Source organism: Pipistrellus hanaki (genome assembly GCF_964339955.1).
Source record: "Pipistrellus hanaki genome assembly, chromosome: 10".
Lineage (NCBI taxonomy): Eukaryota > Metazoa > Chordata > Mammalia > Chiroptera > Vespertilionidae > Pipistrellus > Pipistrellus hanaki.
Window position 1 is genome coordinate 37,201,275 of NC_140512.1, and position 15,639 is coordinate 37,216,913.

The window sequence follows — 15,639 nt, forward strand, 5'->3', positions numbered from 1 at the left end:
GTTTCCTTCACATGGTGTATATACAATTCAGACAACTAAGGGGCTAAAGCGGGCCATTTCGCTGTAAGGTTTCATTGCTAAAGCATTTTATAGGGCTTACATTTTATATAGTCCAGTATCAAGCAGTACTCCTAATTGCATGCCTTCAAAGTAGATGGGTGAGCCCCACTTTCATACTATTTTAGTGGTAGGCAGTCACTGCCCTTCCAACTGTTCCCAATGAGGTCCAATATTAACAATATTATTAAATATTTAACTTCAATTTTAGTGTAAACTCTACTTCCTTCTTTGACGGGGGTTTGAACACTGAGATTAAATTGATAGAAAGAAAATCAAGTCTGAATCGGTTAATAGCCCAGAGGTACATTGTGAATCCCATAAAGCATTGTTGCAGGAACCTGGTTAGTGTTCTGTACACCTGCTTAATGTTTTTTTCATCATCACAAATGTCAAAGTGCTCAGTAAGTCACTGGCATTTGAATGACAGCCGTGCACTAAGCAAGCAGTTATGTTTTTTCACTACCAAATTGGACCATAAATGATGAAAAAGAGGTCAAAAAGGAAGTATGGAACCATACAAATTTGAAAGGGGAAACTGCTAATAGCCATAAACCCGGTACAATCAAAGGCTTGGCAAGTCATTGCAAATTACCTGCTCTGTGAATTACTGATCGCACTGCATTATGATATAGAACTTTCTAACTCCTTTCATCTGTAGTAACAGGGCTTCTAATAGCTCACAGATCAAAAGCCCAACACTGGCAGTGGAATTTTGATACGAATACAGCAAGGTTGCAGAAGTATACTGCACGTGAACAAAATGTTCATATACGTTCAATATTGCTTTTGGTGGACTGATTATTTATATAGTGCATGTGTTTTATAAACCAAACCTATCAATATAATATATATATAAAAAGCGAATATTGGTAAGGCGTGCCTGACTCATTTAAAAGGCAGAGTGCATCTTACACAATACTTTCATTAGAAATTAATATAGGTTGGTATGCTTTCAGCAAGATGTTGGCAGTCTTTCAGAGGCCCAATGTCAAGTTCCTAAATCCTTTCCTACTAACCCAAGACTCAGAATGTGAGAGTCAGGGGTACTTAAAATTATCCCTATTAGGGAAAGTGTCTATATCAATAAGTTTCTTTTGAAAAAATGGGAAATGTCCATGAAGGATGAAGTATGCTGGTCATTTGTATGTCACTCTAATCAGATTGTTTTCCCCTCATACTCTTGCAGGAGATCATAGGTGCTTATTAAATGACTCCCCCCCCCCCCCTCTAGATTTTAAAAAGTCCTAGGGACAATAACAAAACAAAACTACGGACCATGAGACTTTTTTACCAAAGATTTAACTGAAGTGCTATAGAGCTGGTGCCTGGGAGGTGAAGAGGGAGAGCAGGTGCAGTAGATAGTGCAAGAGGGGGATGTTCAATTATGATTGGATTGTTTTTACTTGACTAGAGGCCTGGTGCATGATATTCATGCACTGGGTGGGGGTGGAGGGACCTCAGCCCAACCTGTGCCCTTTCACAGTCCTAAAGCCCTTGGGGGATGTCTGACTGCAGCTTAGCCCCACTCCCTCATGTCCTAAGCTGCAGTCAGACATCATTAGCACTGACGCAGAGGTGGGCCACTACTCTAGCCAGCTGTCAGCCTGGGTTGCAGCTGAGCAGCACTCCCCATGAGGGAGCTCACTGTCCACCAGGGGGAAGCTTCTTCATTGAGCATCTGCCCCCTGGTGGTCAGTGCACCTCATAGCAACAGGTCGTTCTGCTGTTTGGTCAATTTGCATATTACCCTTTTATTATATAGGATAATAACCAAGGTGCTTGAAATTTAAAGTGATTTTCTTGTTGGATTTTTTATCTAGGTTCTTAAGTAACCCACTGTAATTATTTTATAAGAACACTTAATTTTCTGTAAGATTTATTCAATTAGTGTAATTCCTTGATTTAGTGTTGAAAATACAGTGAGAAAACAAGAGAGATAGAATCCTTATCTTTATTGGAAATGCACAAAAGTGGGCACATTGATATAAATAAATTCAAAATGTGGTAATGCTATAAAGAATATAAAGAGAAGACTGAGAGGGTTTTTGAATACATATGCTATTTGTGGCCAGATAGTCAGAAGTTGAGTGGTGTTTGAGCTGAGATATGATCAGTGTGAAAAAGCTAGACTTGTAAAGATCAGAGTAGATGAAAAAGATGTGATAGACAGGAAGAATAGCAAATGCAAAGTTCTGAGGTATATGAAAAGCTAAGAGTGCTTAATAAAGATCAAGAAACATAACATGGCTTGGACCATTATGAGCAGGGAAGAGAATAGAAAACAATGAGATGAGAGCAGATGATATAAGGCTGTGAGTCAGAATTAAGAAGAACAACATGTCTTAATTGGCTATTTGAGGATAAGAGATTATTTTTTACAAAGAACTGAAGCAAAAAGACTAGCTGGGTCAACACTGAGTTGCCCAAATGAGGAATGATAGTGATTTGGGTTAGGGTGGTAGCAGTGCTGGTGGATAGAAATGAAACAAAGCTGACTGTGCATCCATTAAGTCCCTGAAGAAAATCTAAAAGGTTGTCGGATTGCCTCCCAGTCCTTACTGGTTAAAGTGTGCAAATGCATGATGCTCTACTTCCAACTTAGATAAAAAATTTTGTTCCTTCAACCACTATTCCTTTGAAATTGGTGAAGTATAGTGTTTTGTTATTTTTCTGAAATCTATTTAATGAGCTAAGTATAGAATGGAGTGAAACACACGAATTACAACTGTAGTGCCATTTTTAAAGTGATTTCAAATCTTTGTGGCATGAGGTAGCTTATATATCCACTGGTCAAAAATATTCAGCTGATGAAATCTGAGCAGCTGAGGTGAAGTTCTATATATTATCAAGGGGGAAGGGGAGAAAGGTTACTGGGGCAAGAGTGTGAGATTGGGGAAGAGTTTAGAAAGAATGACTGAGATCTCATCTACATGGTTTTTATTATTGTTTCTACAAATAGCATGCATTAGGAAAGCTTATTTAAAATTTTCTTTTTATATCATTTGAAAAGAAGTCTGGAGACTTCTGCAATCAGTGCCACATCAAAGAGGGAAGGCATGAGTGTGGACCAAAAGAGCAGACAGAACAAAATAACGTCTGAAGGACTGTGTATAACAGAGAAACTTAAAAGTCCATTCTCCCAGTCATGCCTGGGAGGAGCAGGTAGTGGTCTATACTAGAGGGTAATCCTGTGCATCATCTGGAATTGCTGTTAATATAGAGAGCACAGGTCAGTGTTTGTTGATTCCTGTATGGTTTATAATTATCCATGAGAGGAGGAAGCTTTAATTATTAGTAATGGGAGGAAGAGGAACAACAGTGGTCTTGTGGTGGGCATTTTCTCTGTTTTCCACGTCCCGCACGGAAAACAACAGGTTCCTGAGTGGAGGAGCTGGGGATTAAGAAATTAGAGAAAGAAAGAGACAAGAGGCAGAAGTAGATTCATAAAGCTGGGAGCTAGGTGGGTACCATCTCTATGATGGAGAGACAGTCACACTCACCACAGACAACAGCTTATATTTATTGGCTTCCAAAGGGGAGTTTAAGGTCAAAAGGAGTTTTGGGTGTGCCCAGATCCTATTCATCAAAATCTGGGTAAGCTTCTTATTTTTTGGTACAAGATTTAGCATATCAAGACCTGGGTGAGTCAAGGTCCTATTTGTTCCTCATTCCAAGCACATGGATTAAGAAATCAGTACTGGTAACAGGATTCTGCCAGTGCCCTTGGGCTCAGCTGATAAGAATTAAAAGAATGTCCCTGTGTCTTCTCAGGTGGCTGTCTACGTGGTCTGTAAGTTATCAGTAGCTGATATTTCTGAAAGGAAGACAAACAGCCAATATGTCTTACTGCAGGGCTTCTGCCTGCTCTTCTTGCCATGACAGTCAGAAAAACAATCATATTTGTATGGTTCACTGGAAGAAACTGGAACAGATTTAAGATTGTCTATAAATACATTTTATTTTTAAAAAGCATTACTTTTTCTTGGCATTATATAATTACAAAGATACAAAGTGCTAGGAACACTGTTACATGTTAAGTTTGTATCATACTTTGTAAATAAAATATTCAAATTTTCAATGAAAAACTAGAATTAAATTTCATGTTTAAACTATACTTACATTTGAAGAACTTACCCATGTTGGCATTTCCGAGGGCAACTTGATTTTTAATCCAACTGAACCTTTCATATAAGATAGTTCAAAGTAGGACTCAGAATGTATATGCATTGTTAGAGCATCCAGCAAGCTTAAATGGTACTAAGAGAGCACAAATGCCCAAAATTGATAGCAGTATACCATGTATGTGAAGACAGATATTATGGCTAGACACCTAAGCTAGACGACTCTCAGGTAGACTTCCTGTCCCCACAGACTGTGTTCTATGGGCTTTGGATACTAGAGATTGAAGACAGCTAGAACAATCTGAACCTGAGGAATAGATATCTGTGTATAAAACACTCCTTCATGGAGAAAGACCATTCAGATTTAATGTTGAAAATATAGTGAGATTGTCAGCTGCAGATATCACTGGGCTTTTCTGCAGGCCCTTGCTTGGAAATCATCATCTATGGGTCATTTCAGTGTTGCTCATAGTGAAAAGTTGCAAAACCAGGATGTCAGCCACCCAAGGCTGAACCTGGACCTTCCTGGGCTGAGAGAATATCTTTTTTTAAAAAATATATATTTAATTGATATTTTTACAGAGAGGATGGGAGAGGAATAGAGAGTTAGAAACATAGATGAGAGAGAAATATCCACCAGCGGCCTCCTGCACACCCCCTACTGGGGATGTGCCCACAACCAAGGTACATGCCCTTGACCAGAATCAAACTTGGGACCTTTCAGTCCACAGGCTGATGCTCTATCCACTGAGCCAAACTGGTTTTGGCATGAGAGAATATCTTGCTATAAATCTTCAGCTCATTGCTGAGGCCACATACTGGAAAGTTCTACTTTATAAAACAGTCTCAGAACCAGGAAAATACCTCACTGCATGCACACCAGACTTTAGACCACAAAGGCCCAGTCATGGTGCCAAAGAGATGCAGGTTCTTTGATACACTCACTCTAATAGGGCATAGGAAAAGGGGAAAGAAGTGGAAGCAAAGGAGACTGGCTTCCCAAACAGATTGTTCAATATTTCTTATTAGCATATATTTCTGGCTAATATTTACATTACAGCATATGCTGGCCCCTTTCTGAGAGAAACACACACACACACACACACACACACACACACACACACACTACAGAAGTGCTCCAAAGTCTTTCTTTCCTACTGTGCAGAAAAAAATATAAAATTCAGAGAGCTCGGGTTCATTACCTGCCTTAGGGGATGGTATTAAATTTGCAGTGATGGAGAAGCAGTATATTAGTTGAAATGATGAGGAAAGAAAAATTATAATTTCTCAGTTTTGATCAAAATAACATAATATTTCTCTTTGAAACACCCATAGCTGGTCTTTCCCATGGGCAATCAATTTGCATACTTGAAATATTACTACAACTATTTTATAATAGTGTAACTTACCCAATATGGAGTTGGAATTTGGGTCCCTCTGATCTGCAGTGTTGCTTTGCTTGCCATTTGTACTCATTGCTAAGCTTCCTGTTTCATGTTCATGGAATTTATTTATTTAAATTTTCCCTTCACATGGGCCTAATGCATATTGAGAGGTGTCACAAAATAATACCATATCAAAACCAAAAGAGTATGTTTTTGCATATATACACATAGTGCACTATTTTGAACCACGTTCTATATTTTTCCAGTGGTTTTCCACAATGTGTATTTTTATCTGAAAAAAAAAAAAGAGAATTTGGAAAGAATTGCCAAATCTATCTTGGAACTTCCACTTTAAATTCAAAACAGATCCCCAAATGTCTACTGGGATATATCTCTAGTATGACTAAGAATGTGCACCTGTGATTACCTAAACCAGCCAAAGAATGGCACCATTGCTTCACATAAATGTAGTCACAGATATTTTTTATTTGGTTATAGAATTTTATCATAAATCCCATGGCTCAGTGTAGAATTCTATCTGTCCTACAGGTCCACTTTTTGCCTTTAGATAACATTTTACAGCAAAAGCCTGATATATTGCTTCTGTCACCCTCTGACCACTAAAGGATCATAGAATAGCACAATGGGTGAATAATAAGGAGACAAAGGGAATTCTTTGCCCTTCTTGCTCAGTCCGTGCATATGGTCATAATTTTCCAACTTTATGATAATAAGGGGAATGCATTTATCACCCTTCTGCTCCTTCTCAAGTTGATCCTCCCTTGTTAAGTTTAGCAGTTGGCCATAGATATTATAGAGTTTTTAAAATAATGTGGAGGGTAATGAGTGGGATGGCCACTTGAATTTCACAAGGAAATAATGAATGGGGGAGAAAGAGTGGCAGGTATGAAGGACAGGTTCAGGGAAGCATTAAGCTAATCAGATGGTTATCTTACTATTTCCATGAGTTAAACTGAAAATTAAAGATAACCTGAGAGGTCTCAGGCTAATATGTCCTGACATATCCTGTTCCAGATAGGATAGGAGCACATCATTTGGGGTGTAATTACAATAAAAACCATATATTATTTTATTCTTTAAAGTTGCACTAGTAGACCACACCTTCTGGTCCTTTCTATGAAATCTATGATTGTTATTATAATTTTGATGGTTTTGTATGACTTAAGTCTTTAGAAAACTGATTAAATAACACAGTGATTTCATTTGGATTCAATATTCTCAGTTTCCAAAATAAGGCAAAAAAAAAAAAAAAGAACGAAAACAATTCAAAAATTTGAAATGGGCAAAAATACTGAACAGTTTACAAAGGAAGATAATCAAATGGTTGGTAATCACATTTAAAATGTATTCAATATCATGAATCATCAGAAAAATGCAAATTCAACCCACAATGAGATATAAACCAGAAAACCTAATATTTAAAAGTTTGAAAATACCAAATGTTGTTGAGCTTGTGAAGCCACCAAAATATTCATTGATTTTTCATGAGGATGCAAAATGGTGCAAACACTTTGAGAAAAGATCTGGTGATCTGGCAGTAAAAATAAAGAAACACCTATGCTGTAATCCAACAGTCTATTCTTAGGTTATTTACCCAAGGAAAATGAAAACCTGTATACACCAAAAAGATTTGTACAAGAATATTCAGAGCTGCTTTCTTGCTAAAAGCCTAAACTGAATCATTTGAATGATTATGACATCTAAAAGGGGTAAAATTAATCCGTGTAAAAAGTAGAACAAAGATTGTCTTTGTGGGCAATGGAATAGCAGGTAAGGATTATGTTGAATTTGACATAGTAATATTTTATACCGTGAAAGTAGTTTTAGTTACACAGATGTATATACTCATCAAATATCATCAAATTATACACAAGATTTGTGCATTTGCCTTACATAAAATTTAACTTAACAAAAAAAAGTCAATATTGAACTTGGTATGATGGTATGTATACTAAGGGTATGGAAGCGAAGAATACTAATCTCTGCAATTAACTTTAAAATGCATCAGAAAAATAAGACAGATTGGTAGATTGAGAGGTTGATGGATACATAGGTAAAGCCAACAAAATTACAAAATCTAGGTGCAAAGTATATGGGTATTCACTGTGTAAAACTTTTACACTTTCTGCATGTTTGGAAACTGCAATCAGGATATTGGGAAATAAAATCAGGCAGATGATTTCTCCTATCACTTTTCCCTTTAATTATTTCTGAAAACTAAAAGTGTAAAATGAAATGCAAGAGAAATAATGAATTTAAATAAGGTTTTGGTGTTTTGCTTGCTATTCTGTTTAACCAACATCTCTGTGGTTATTTAATGTGGAAGTAAATGAGTTCCTCACTCAGAAGGACTCTGTTCTCACAATGAAGAGAATAGAAACCAATGAAGAATGTGTGTTGGCCATGGAATGGGGGATGATCCTGCTATGTGGGATGAGCCTGGTTTGAGCCTACACTGTACCAATAGGCAAATGGCAGAAATCCTTCTTCTATGCAAGGAGTCAGGAAGACACTTTTATTAATCTCAAGGCTTTGAAGTCAGGAGCACCTAAGTTTAAATTTGGGCTCTTTGCCCCCCACTAGCTTTGTTTCCCTGTTATAACATTATTGAATCTTCTGACTCTTGTGTTCATCATTTTCCAAAATGGGCAAAATACTGGCATGTACCCTTGAGGGTCATTCTGAGGAATAATGAAGTACTGTGGGTATTCACAATTATTATCACACACCCAAACACACACACACACACACACACACACACACACACACACACACAACTAAAGAAGTGAAAACAGAAAATAAGAAATTAAGTTTGAGGAAATTTAAAGGAAAGGTTTTTATCATAGGAAATAATGATAAAACAAGGAGCTAGAAGTCAAAGGAAAAACTTGGATTTTCTTTATTGTGTTTTTCTTTTCTTTGCACCATGTGGGTTGCAGGAGTAACCCCCACCCCCCACCCTGGACATTGAAGCAGTGACAGCAATGATTATTCCTAAGCACAGGTATGAATGAAAAGCCACACGATGGAATATTTTACTTTCCCTGCAAATCTTCTCACAACCTTCTCATAAATAAATGGGGCTATAGTAAAGGAAACTGGGCTAAATCCCTCCCTTATTGCTTGGACGGTTCCCAAATCATTCATCACCGACACAGGAGGATGGGAGCATCTCTTTGGCATATATCTTAGGGAGGTCTGGCAAGGTTAAGGGGAAGAGACAAAGGAGTCTTAAACATCCAGGGTATTTTTTTTTTTCCCAATCTACAGATTAAAAAAAAAAATACACGCACAGCATGCTTTTGTCAATAAATCCTCTATATGCTTACACTGAGGTGTTGAAAATTGCATGGCAATTCAAAATTGTATCTGAAGCTTGTTGCAGAAGAGTGTCTGATAGATAACATGAGAATTTCTATCTGTGGATCCTAAAACCAATGATGTCTAAGAATTGCCAATAGTTTTCTGTTGGGTTAGAATAGACTCTTCTGATTTGAGTGGTATCTATCTCAGCTATACCACTATTTCTGTGTAAGGAGCACAGTGCAGGGGCACTGGGCTAGTTTTAGGGCAGAACTATCCTAGTCCTAGGGAAATTACGCACGGTGTGTTAGAGAGTCTCAACATCTGTGATAGATGGCTCTGTGCAATTGCTCTTAAGTCTGCCTACGATTCCATATCCTATTTTAAATCTTTGAAATGAAATTTTATGTCATAGGGTTTTCAATGAGAGGAAAGGGTAAAGGGGAAAAAATAAAGAATAAAGCTGAATCAAGACAGAAACCTTTTATGGTATAAATTTTTTCCTTTCACTGGAAAAAAAAGTCTTATTGTTAACTGTTTCATTTGGGGGGTATAAAATTATTTATAGGGCTTAGAGTAGAAAGCCACCATGCCTTATCTTTTCCTGGCTCCTATACTTGAAAAAAAAAATGCTTAATTGTGGTTGTGGAAGACGACTTTAAGTGGAAGTGCATTTTATAATTTCTTTAATTAAACATGATCAAAGGTGGCCTTAGAACATTTAAACAAGCACTTTCCTAGTTATATAGCACTAACTCTTTTAACTTGGTCATTGGCTCATTGTCCTTGTTGGTTGAATAGTCCCTTCTACTATAGAAGACCAAAATTTTCCATTCTTTGAAACCTAGTGTTTTACTATACACAGATGAAACACACCTGTTTCTGATAAACAACCACTTTCAATTCTTGTTAACTGTGAAAAATCCATGCAATGGAAAAAATATGTGTTCCAATTCCTGTGTAAATGTCAGCTGGAGTTTCAAATGGTAGCTTAGAAAGCATTAGTGAGCACCTACTATGTCCAAGGAATTAAATAAATCTGAAAATGTTTATTGAGCACCCAGTCTGAGCCAGGCTATCTTGCTCATTTAAAAAAGTAGGCTATGGGAGGAAAACAAACAAGAACAACAACAACAACAACAACAAAAGCACACACACAGAAACATAAGCATACCAGTAACAGGTAGGAGTTCACTTTTAGATAAGATGATCAGGGACCTTTGTATATTTGGGGAGACAATGGGGAAATCTGAAGAAAGATGGAAGGAAGTGAAGGTGCAAGCAATGTAGGCCTTTGGGTGAAGATCTTTCCCAACGGCAGTAGCAGTGGAGGCCTGAGTTGAGAAGCAGTAGCAGATGAATTCACAGAGGTAATGGGGCCATAATATGTAGGGCCTTGTAAGCCAATACAAAGACTTTGGATTTTACTATGAGTGAGATGGAAGCTTTGAGAGGGGTGGCGGTATCTGATTTAGGTTTTAATATAATACCTAAGTCAGTCTGGTTACTCTATTGAATACATATACCCCATAGGATGTGAATACATATACACTGTAGAAACAGAAAAACCAGGGGGCAGGCCATTGAGTACTCCAGATGAGAGATAAGTATGGCTTGGATCAGGGTCATAGATATAGAATGTTGAAAAGTGGTCCAACTCTGAATACATTTTGAAGATAGTAGTAGCAGGGTTTTTGAAAGATTGGATGAACATATTAAAAGAAAGACATGAATCAATGATGACCCTAAGATATTAATTACCATTTACTAAATAAAAGGAAAATAGGAGATAAAGGATACTCTGTGGAAGTAAATTGTTTTTTCTGTTTTGGATACATTTCACTTGAGATGCCCAGTAAGGATGCAAGTGAATTTGACTCAGCAAGTGGAGATAACCATCTGGAGTTGTAGGTACAGATGCAGGCTGGACATATATTTCTGAAAGAGAAGTCAACAGCATGTAGATGAGATTGAAAGCTATAATATACTGTGAGATCACTTAGGGACTGAGAGGATATCAAGCAAGCCCAAAAATGTAGCTTTACTACATAGTAAAGAGTTCAGATTGATGAGACAATAAAGGAGGAGGAGGAGGAGGAGGAGGAAGAGGATGTGGAAGAAGGAAAGGGGGAGAGGGGGACCAAATAGAAATGGCCAATGAAGAAAGAGAAAAGTTGAGAAAGCATTATGTCCTGGATGCCAAGGGGGAAAAAGTTAAATAAATAAAATAAGGTATACACTTTATGATCTATAGAAACAATTATTTATTTTATGAAGAAGATAAGATGATATAAAAATATTCCTAATTGTTTACAGTGAGTGATAAGTGCTACAAAAGATCTGTAATGCAACTGCTGCAGTCACACACAGAAGGGACTTCCTGATACTCGGTCATGAAAGGGCTGAATGAAGCAGGAAGAATTTAAACCCAGTGCTGAGCGATGGGCAGACACTTGTCTATTACGGTAGAAGGGAGGGAAGGGAGATCAATTAACCCAGAGGGAACTCTTACAGAGAAGTTCAGAGAAGGGAGAGCACAAGGTATATTTAAAGAACAGCGAATAGTTCAAGTTAGCCTGGTGTATAGAATGCCTCACCCTCTTTCTGCACACCTCTAAGGCAGGTGTGTGGGGCTTAAAGATGTCCAGATTTAGTGTTTGTTAGTTAGTTAGTTTGTTTGTTTGTTTGTTTGTTTTTACCAAATCTCAAGAAGCAATGTGTATGATAAGTCTTAACACAATATTTCCTTTTAATCCTTTTCCATCAATCTAACTCTCACCTTCCAAATCTTGTATTTTCATCTGTAAAAATAGTAATAGTTATGTAAAACACCTATCTCTATTTGTTTAGCATCTACAGAGTTCTTATTCTATGCAAACTCTGTTAAAATGAAAAAAGGACTGTCATTAATATGCAAAAATATTCATTGTAATGCAAGCCTTTAATGTATGACAGTTCTGGAGCTGGGAGGGAGGAAGCAAAAAGGGAAATATGAGTAAGATCCGGTTTTAGGACAGTAAGCCTTCGTCATTGAAATATAGACAATCCATGCAGTAGATTTTGAGTTTGGCCCAGCATAATCTGACCTATGCTTCAGTTCCATGGAGATAGGAAAAGCTATTTTGCTTACAACCATACCCCAAATCCCTTCTGAGTAACAGTCATCATCTCTGGGATCTGAGTAACTCGTGGCATTGAAGAGGGAAAGAGATAGGACCACAAGGAAGCACAGGAAATTTGTTTTTCAGGAATAGACAGGAAATATCTACATAGGTTCCCGTCCTCAAAAATAAACATAGTAAATTTCTTACAGACATTTTTAACATGAATTTTTAACTTCAGGGCCAATTTCACAGGTTTTTCTCCCCATCTTTGTATTCCTAACGGCATGGTAAAATGAACTGAGTCAAGTGAGGGAATCTATTATCCAATTCAAACTCAGACACCACTTTAGCCCCTGAGCCTCTTTGCACCTCATGGGTCTCATTTGCAAAATTAAGAGCAAGGACACGGGTGGGAAAGTAAATGGGAATGGCTCCATGCTTGGGTGTCATATACACTTAGTAGCTATTTGATATTGGACAAGCTACTGAGTGTCTGAATTTGAGTTGTTAAACTGTGAATTAGAGAAAATAACAGCTCTCACACAGTGTTAAGAGTATTAAAAGAAATCGCATAGAGAAAATTTCTGGCACATAGTAGACATGCAACAAATGTTCATTTCCTTCCTTCTTTTCACTTGAAAATTTCAGTTCCAATATAACATCAAGCCTTAATTTAGAGGGGGAAAGTTAGGAAAGAAATTATAGAGCCTTAACACTACTGGCTCTTTTGAAATATATGTATTTTAAATTGGCATCCAGTCAGGTTAGAGCATAAGACAGCCTCTATCTTTAAGGGTAAAAATAAACCATGCAAGGAGCATGGACTACAGGAACAGTGAGTTATCCTCTTAAGAGAAATGTTAAGATTATTTGGGTGAAGGGGAGGAAAAAAGGAAGGAGATTTGAAATAAAAATGTTCAAGTCCTCTTGTTTAATCTATACTATCATTCAGTTCAGTAGCTGAGACATCTTAAATGCCCCAACTATGAAGAAAACATGATAGTCACCATTCCTAAGCACCATGCATTACTCAGTGTTTCAGTTTGTCATACAGTATAAAATATATTAAAAAAAAAAAAAAGAAAGAGAGAGGTGGCAGTAATTTATGCTTGTTTAGAAAGTTTGGCATTGCAGTTCCAAGTATAGGGAGCCATTTACAGAAGAAAAAAATATAACCAGAGACTATGTAAGTATGGAAGATGAGATCATCCACCAGCAGCAATCTTTCAAATTCACAGACACTTGTGGGTTCAGGAAGTGAGAGGGAACAGTGCAGAGGACTGTAAAATTCATTCAGTGTTTGAATTTGTTAACACGCATTCGCAAGCTGTCTTTCTTATAAGATAGTACTCACACTGTAAGTGAAAAGAATCAGTATGTAAAATGTCCCTATTAATTGGAATCATAGTAGTCTTAAAGTTAGAAAGTTAGGGTAAGGCAATGATAATAGGTAACTCAAGTGTTATTTAAAAGAGAAAATTAGGTAAGTTTAAGCGAAACTTGCAATCGCCTTTTTTTTTTTTTTTTTTTTTGGAAAATTTTACCTAACTATTCTTTTAAATGATTAATTTAAATGAATTAATTACAGTTTTTGTCTTCTACTAAGCATGGTCAAAATTTGCCTTGTGTTGTATTTGTATGTACATGTGTGGATTTTTTTGTACTAAACTTTCTTTACTGTAGAATTAAATATGTCAATGATTTCAGAGACAAAAGAAAAATAATTACAGAATTGTGCATTGACCCATAACTCTCTTCTTACATTTCTCTCATAAAACCCAATATAGATATTATTTCAACTTCAAGATCAGAAGGGGAAAATATGTGAAATCTGTTTTGGTTGTTTCTCTAGAAACAGGCAAATCAAAATCTAGGAATCAAATGAGAATAGAAAAATGTTTCAAAGTGAGAGAGGGAAGAAGAGATGGTATCAATATTGGCTTCTTTGGTCCTAATATATGTTAGATAACATTAAAATAATATGCATCAGTAAAGAATCACTTATTCTGAAGGGCTTGTATATAGCAATCCAGAAATTAAAAAGCCAGTACTTGGGCTAACAAAAATGAATTGGTATAATGATAAACAATATTAAAGGAGGGGGTAAGATCAGGGAAACCGGAAAACAATGCAAGGGCCTTGGCTATATAGACCAGGAAGCTACAATATATAGCCACCTGGGATCTCATTAAAATACAGAGTAGATTTGGGGTGGTACCCTTGATTCTGCATGTCACACAGGCCTATGCTGCTGGTCTGCCAACCACACGTTGAGTATCAAAACCCCAGATCACGACAGAGATGAAAAGGTCTATCCTCAACATTTCATTTAGGGAAACTTGCATGTTAAGTGATCTTTCTCACCAACCCCTCCCCACTCTTATTTTCAATGAGTCCACTCTAGGAAACATAAATAAAAGTGACTAATCTTTTCAGATATTCACAATGGGGTATTTTACTAAAGTAAATAAGTGAATTATTTAACTTACTTTTATCTTCACTTTACAGGAAAAGAACAGGCTTGGGGAATTAAATTAGCTAGGACAAAGCCACACATCCAGGATTTAGAAACAGAATTCTGAACCTGAGCACATCTAACCTCAGAACTTAGACATTCCAGTCAGTGTTATTACAGTTAGCAAGGTTGCATTGTTAGTTATATTGCAAACCAAGAATAAGACACAAGATACAGTAGTATGAACTTGGGGGCATACTTTCACTCATTGTTAGCTCCTAGAACAGGAGTCACTCAAGGGTACCTACTCTTGATATTAGAGAAAAGCAGCCTTGATGCACTAAATAATCACTTTCAAGAGACAGAATGAATAAAAGATGAGAATGAAATGTACTGGATTTCCTGTTTTGATAAGTTCTCACTTCCCTCTCTAAGGATGCCTAATATATTTCCACTCTTCTGTTAGGTCCTCAATCCAGATTAAAGGGAGAACTGCTAAGCCACAGTAATCATAGTTGAGCTAAACTCAGATTAAATAGCCAGGGTGAAACTATCGAATACCTAGCTGCTGGGGCCTGGCCAATAGGTTCTAAGACTCTGGGGCACTGGCCCAACTTCTTATAAAGGACAGCAGTCAACATCTAGAGATAGGCTTTCCCTTAGATATAAGTGAAAAATGGGGCCTACTATAGAGGTATCCCTGAATGCTAGCGTGGTCCCCACCAGGGAAAAAATAGAAAGGACCAGGGGTCCCTTTCCCATGATTTACTCAACTTCATCCTGCCAATCTTGTCAGATCTCATCAGAGGTGTGGAATGAGGCTGAAGAGGTTAGAAAAGGTTTTCTAGAATGCTGACAATGACTAAAGCCAAGAAAGGCGGAGCAATAGAGATGTCTCATGCTTTCCCATGCTCCCAAGAAGAAGTGGAGCCTTGTCAGTTTTGCTCAATTCCCTGGATCCCATGTGTTTTAGCATGTTTACCGTGCCTGCCTGTGAGAATGTAGAGTTGGCAGAACATTAATCCCACATTCTTGACAGAGTTCACACAAAACTTTCTTGCATTCTCCAGTGAACTCGACCTCTGCTGCAGTCTCCTTTCAAGAGCACCATGCTTCAGGTGACCTCAGGAGATAGGACAACGGATTTTCCCTTTTGAAACAGTATAGCAGAATATTCCTAGGTCTCTCTA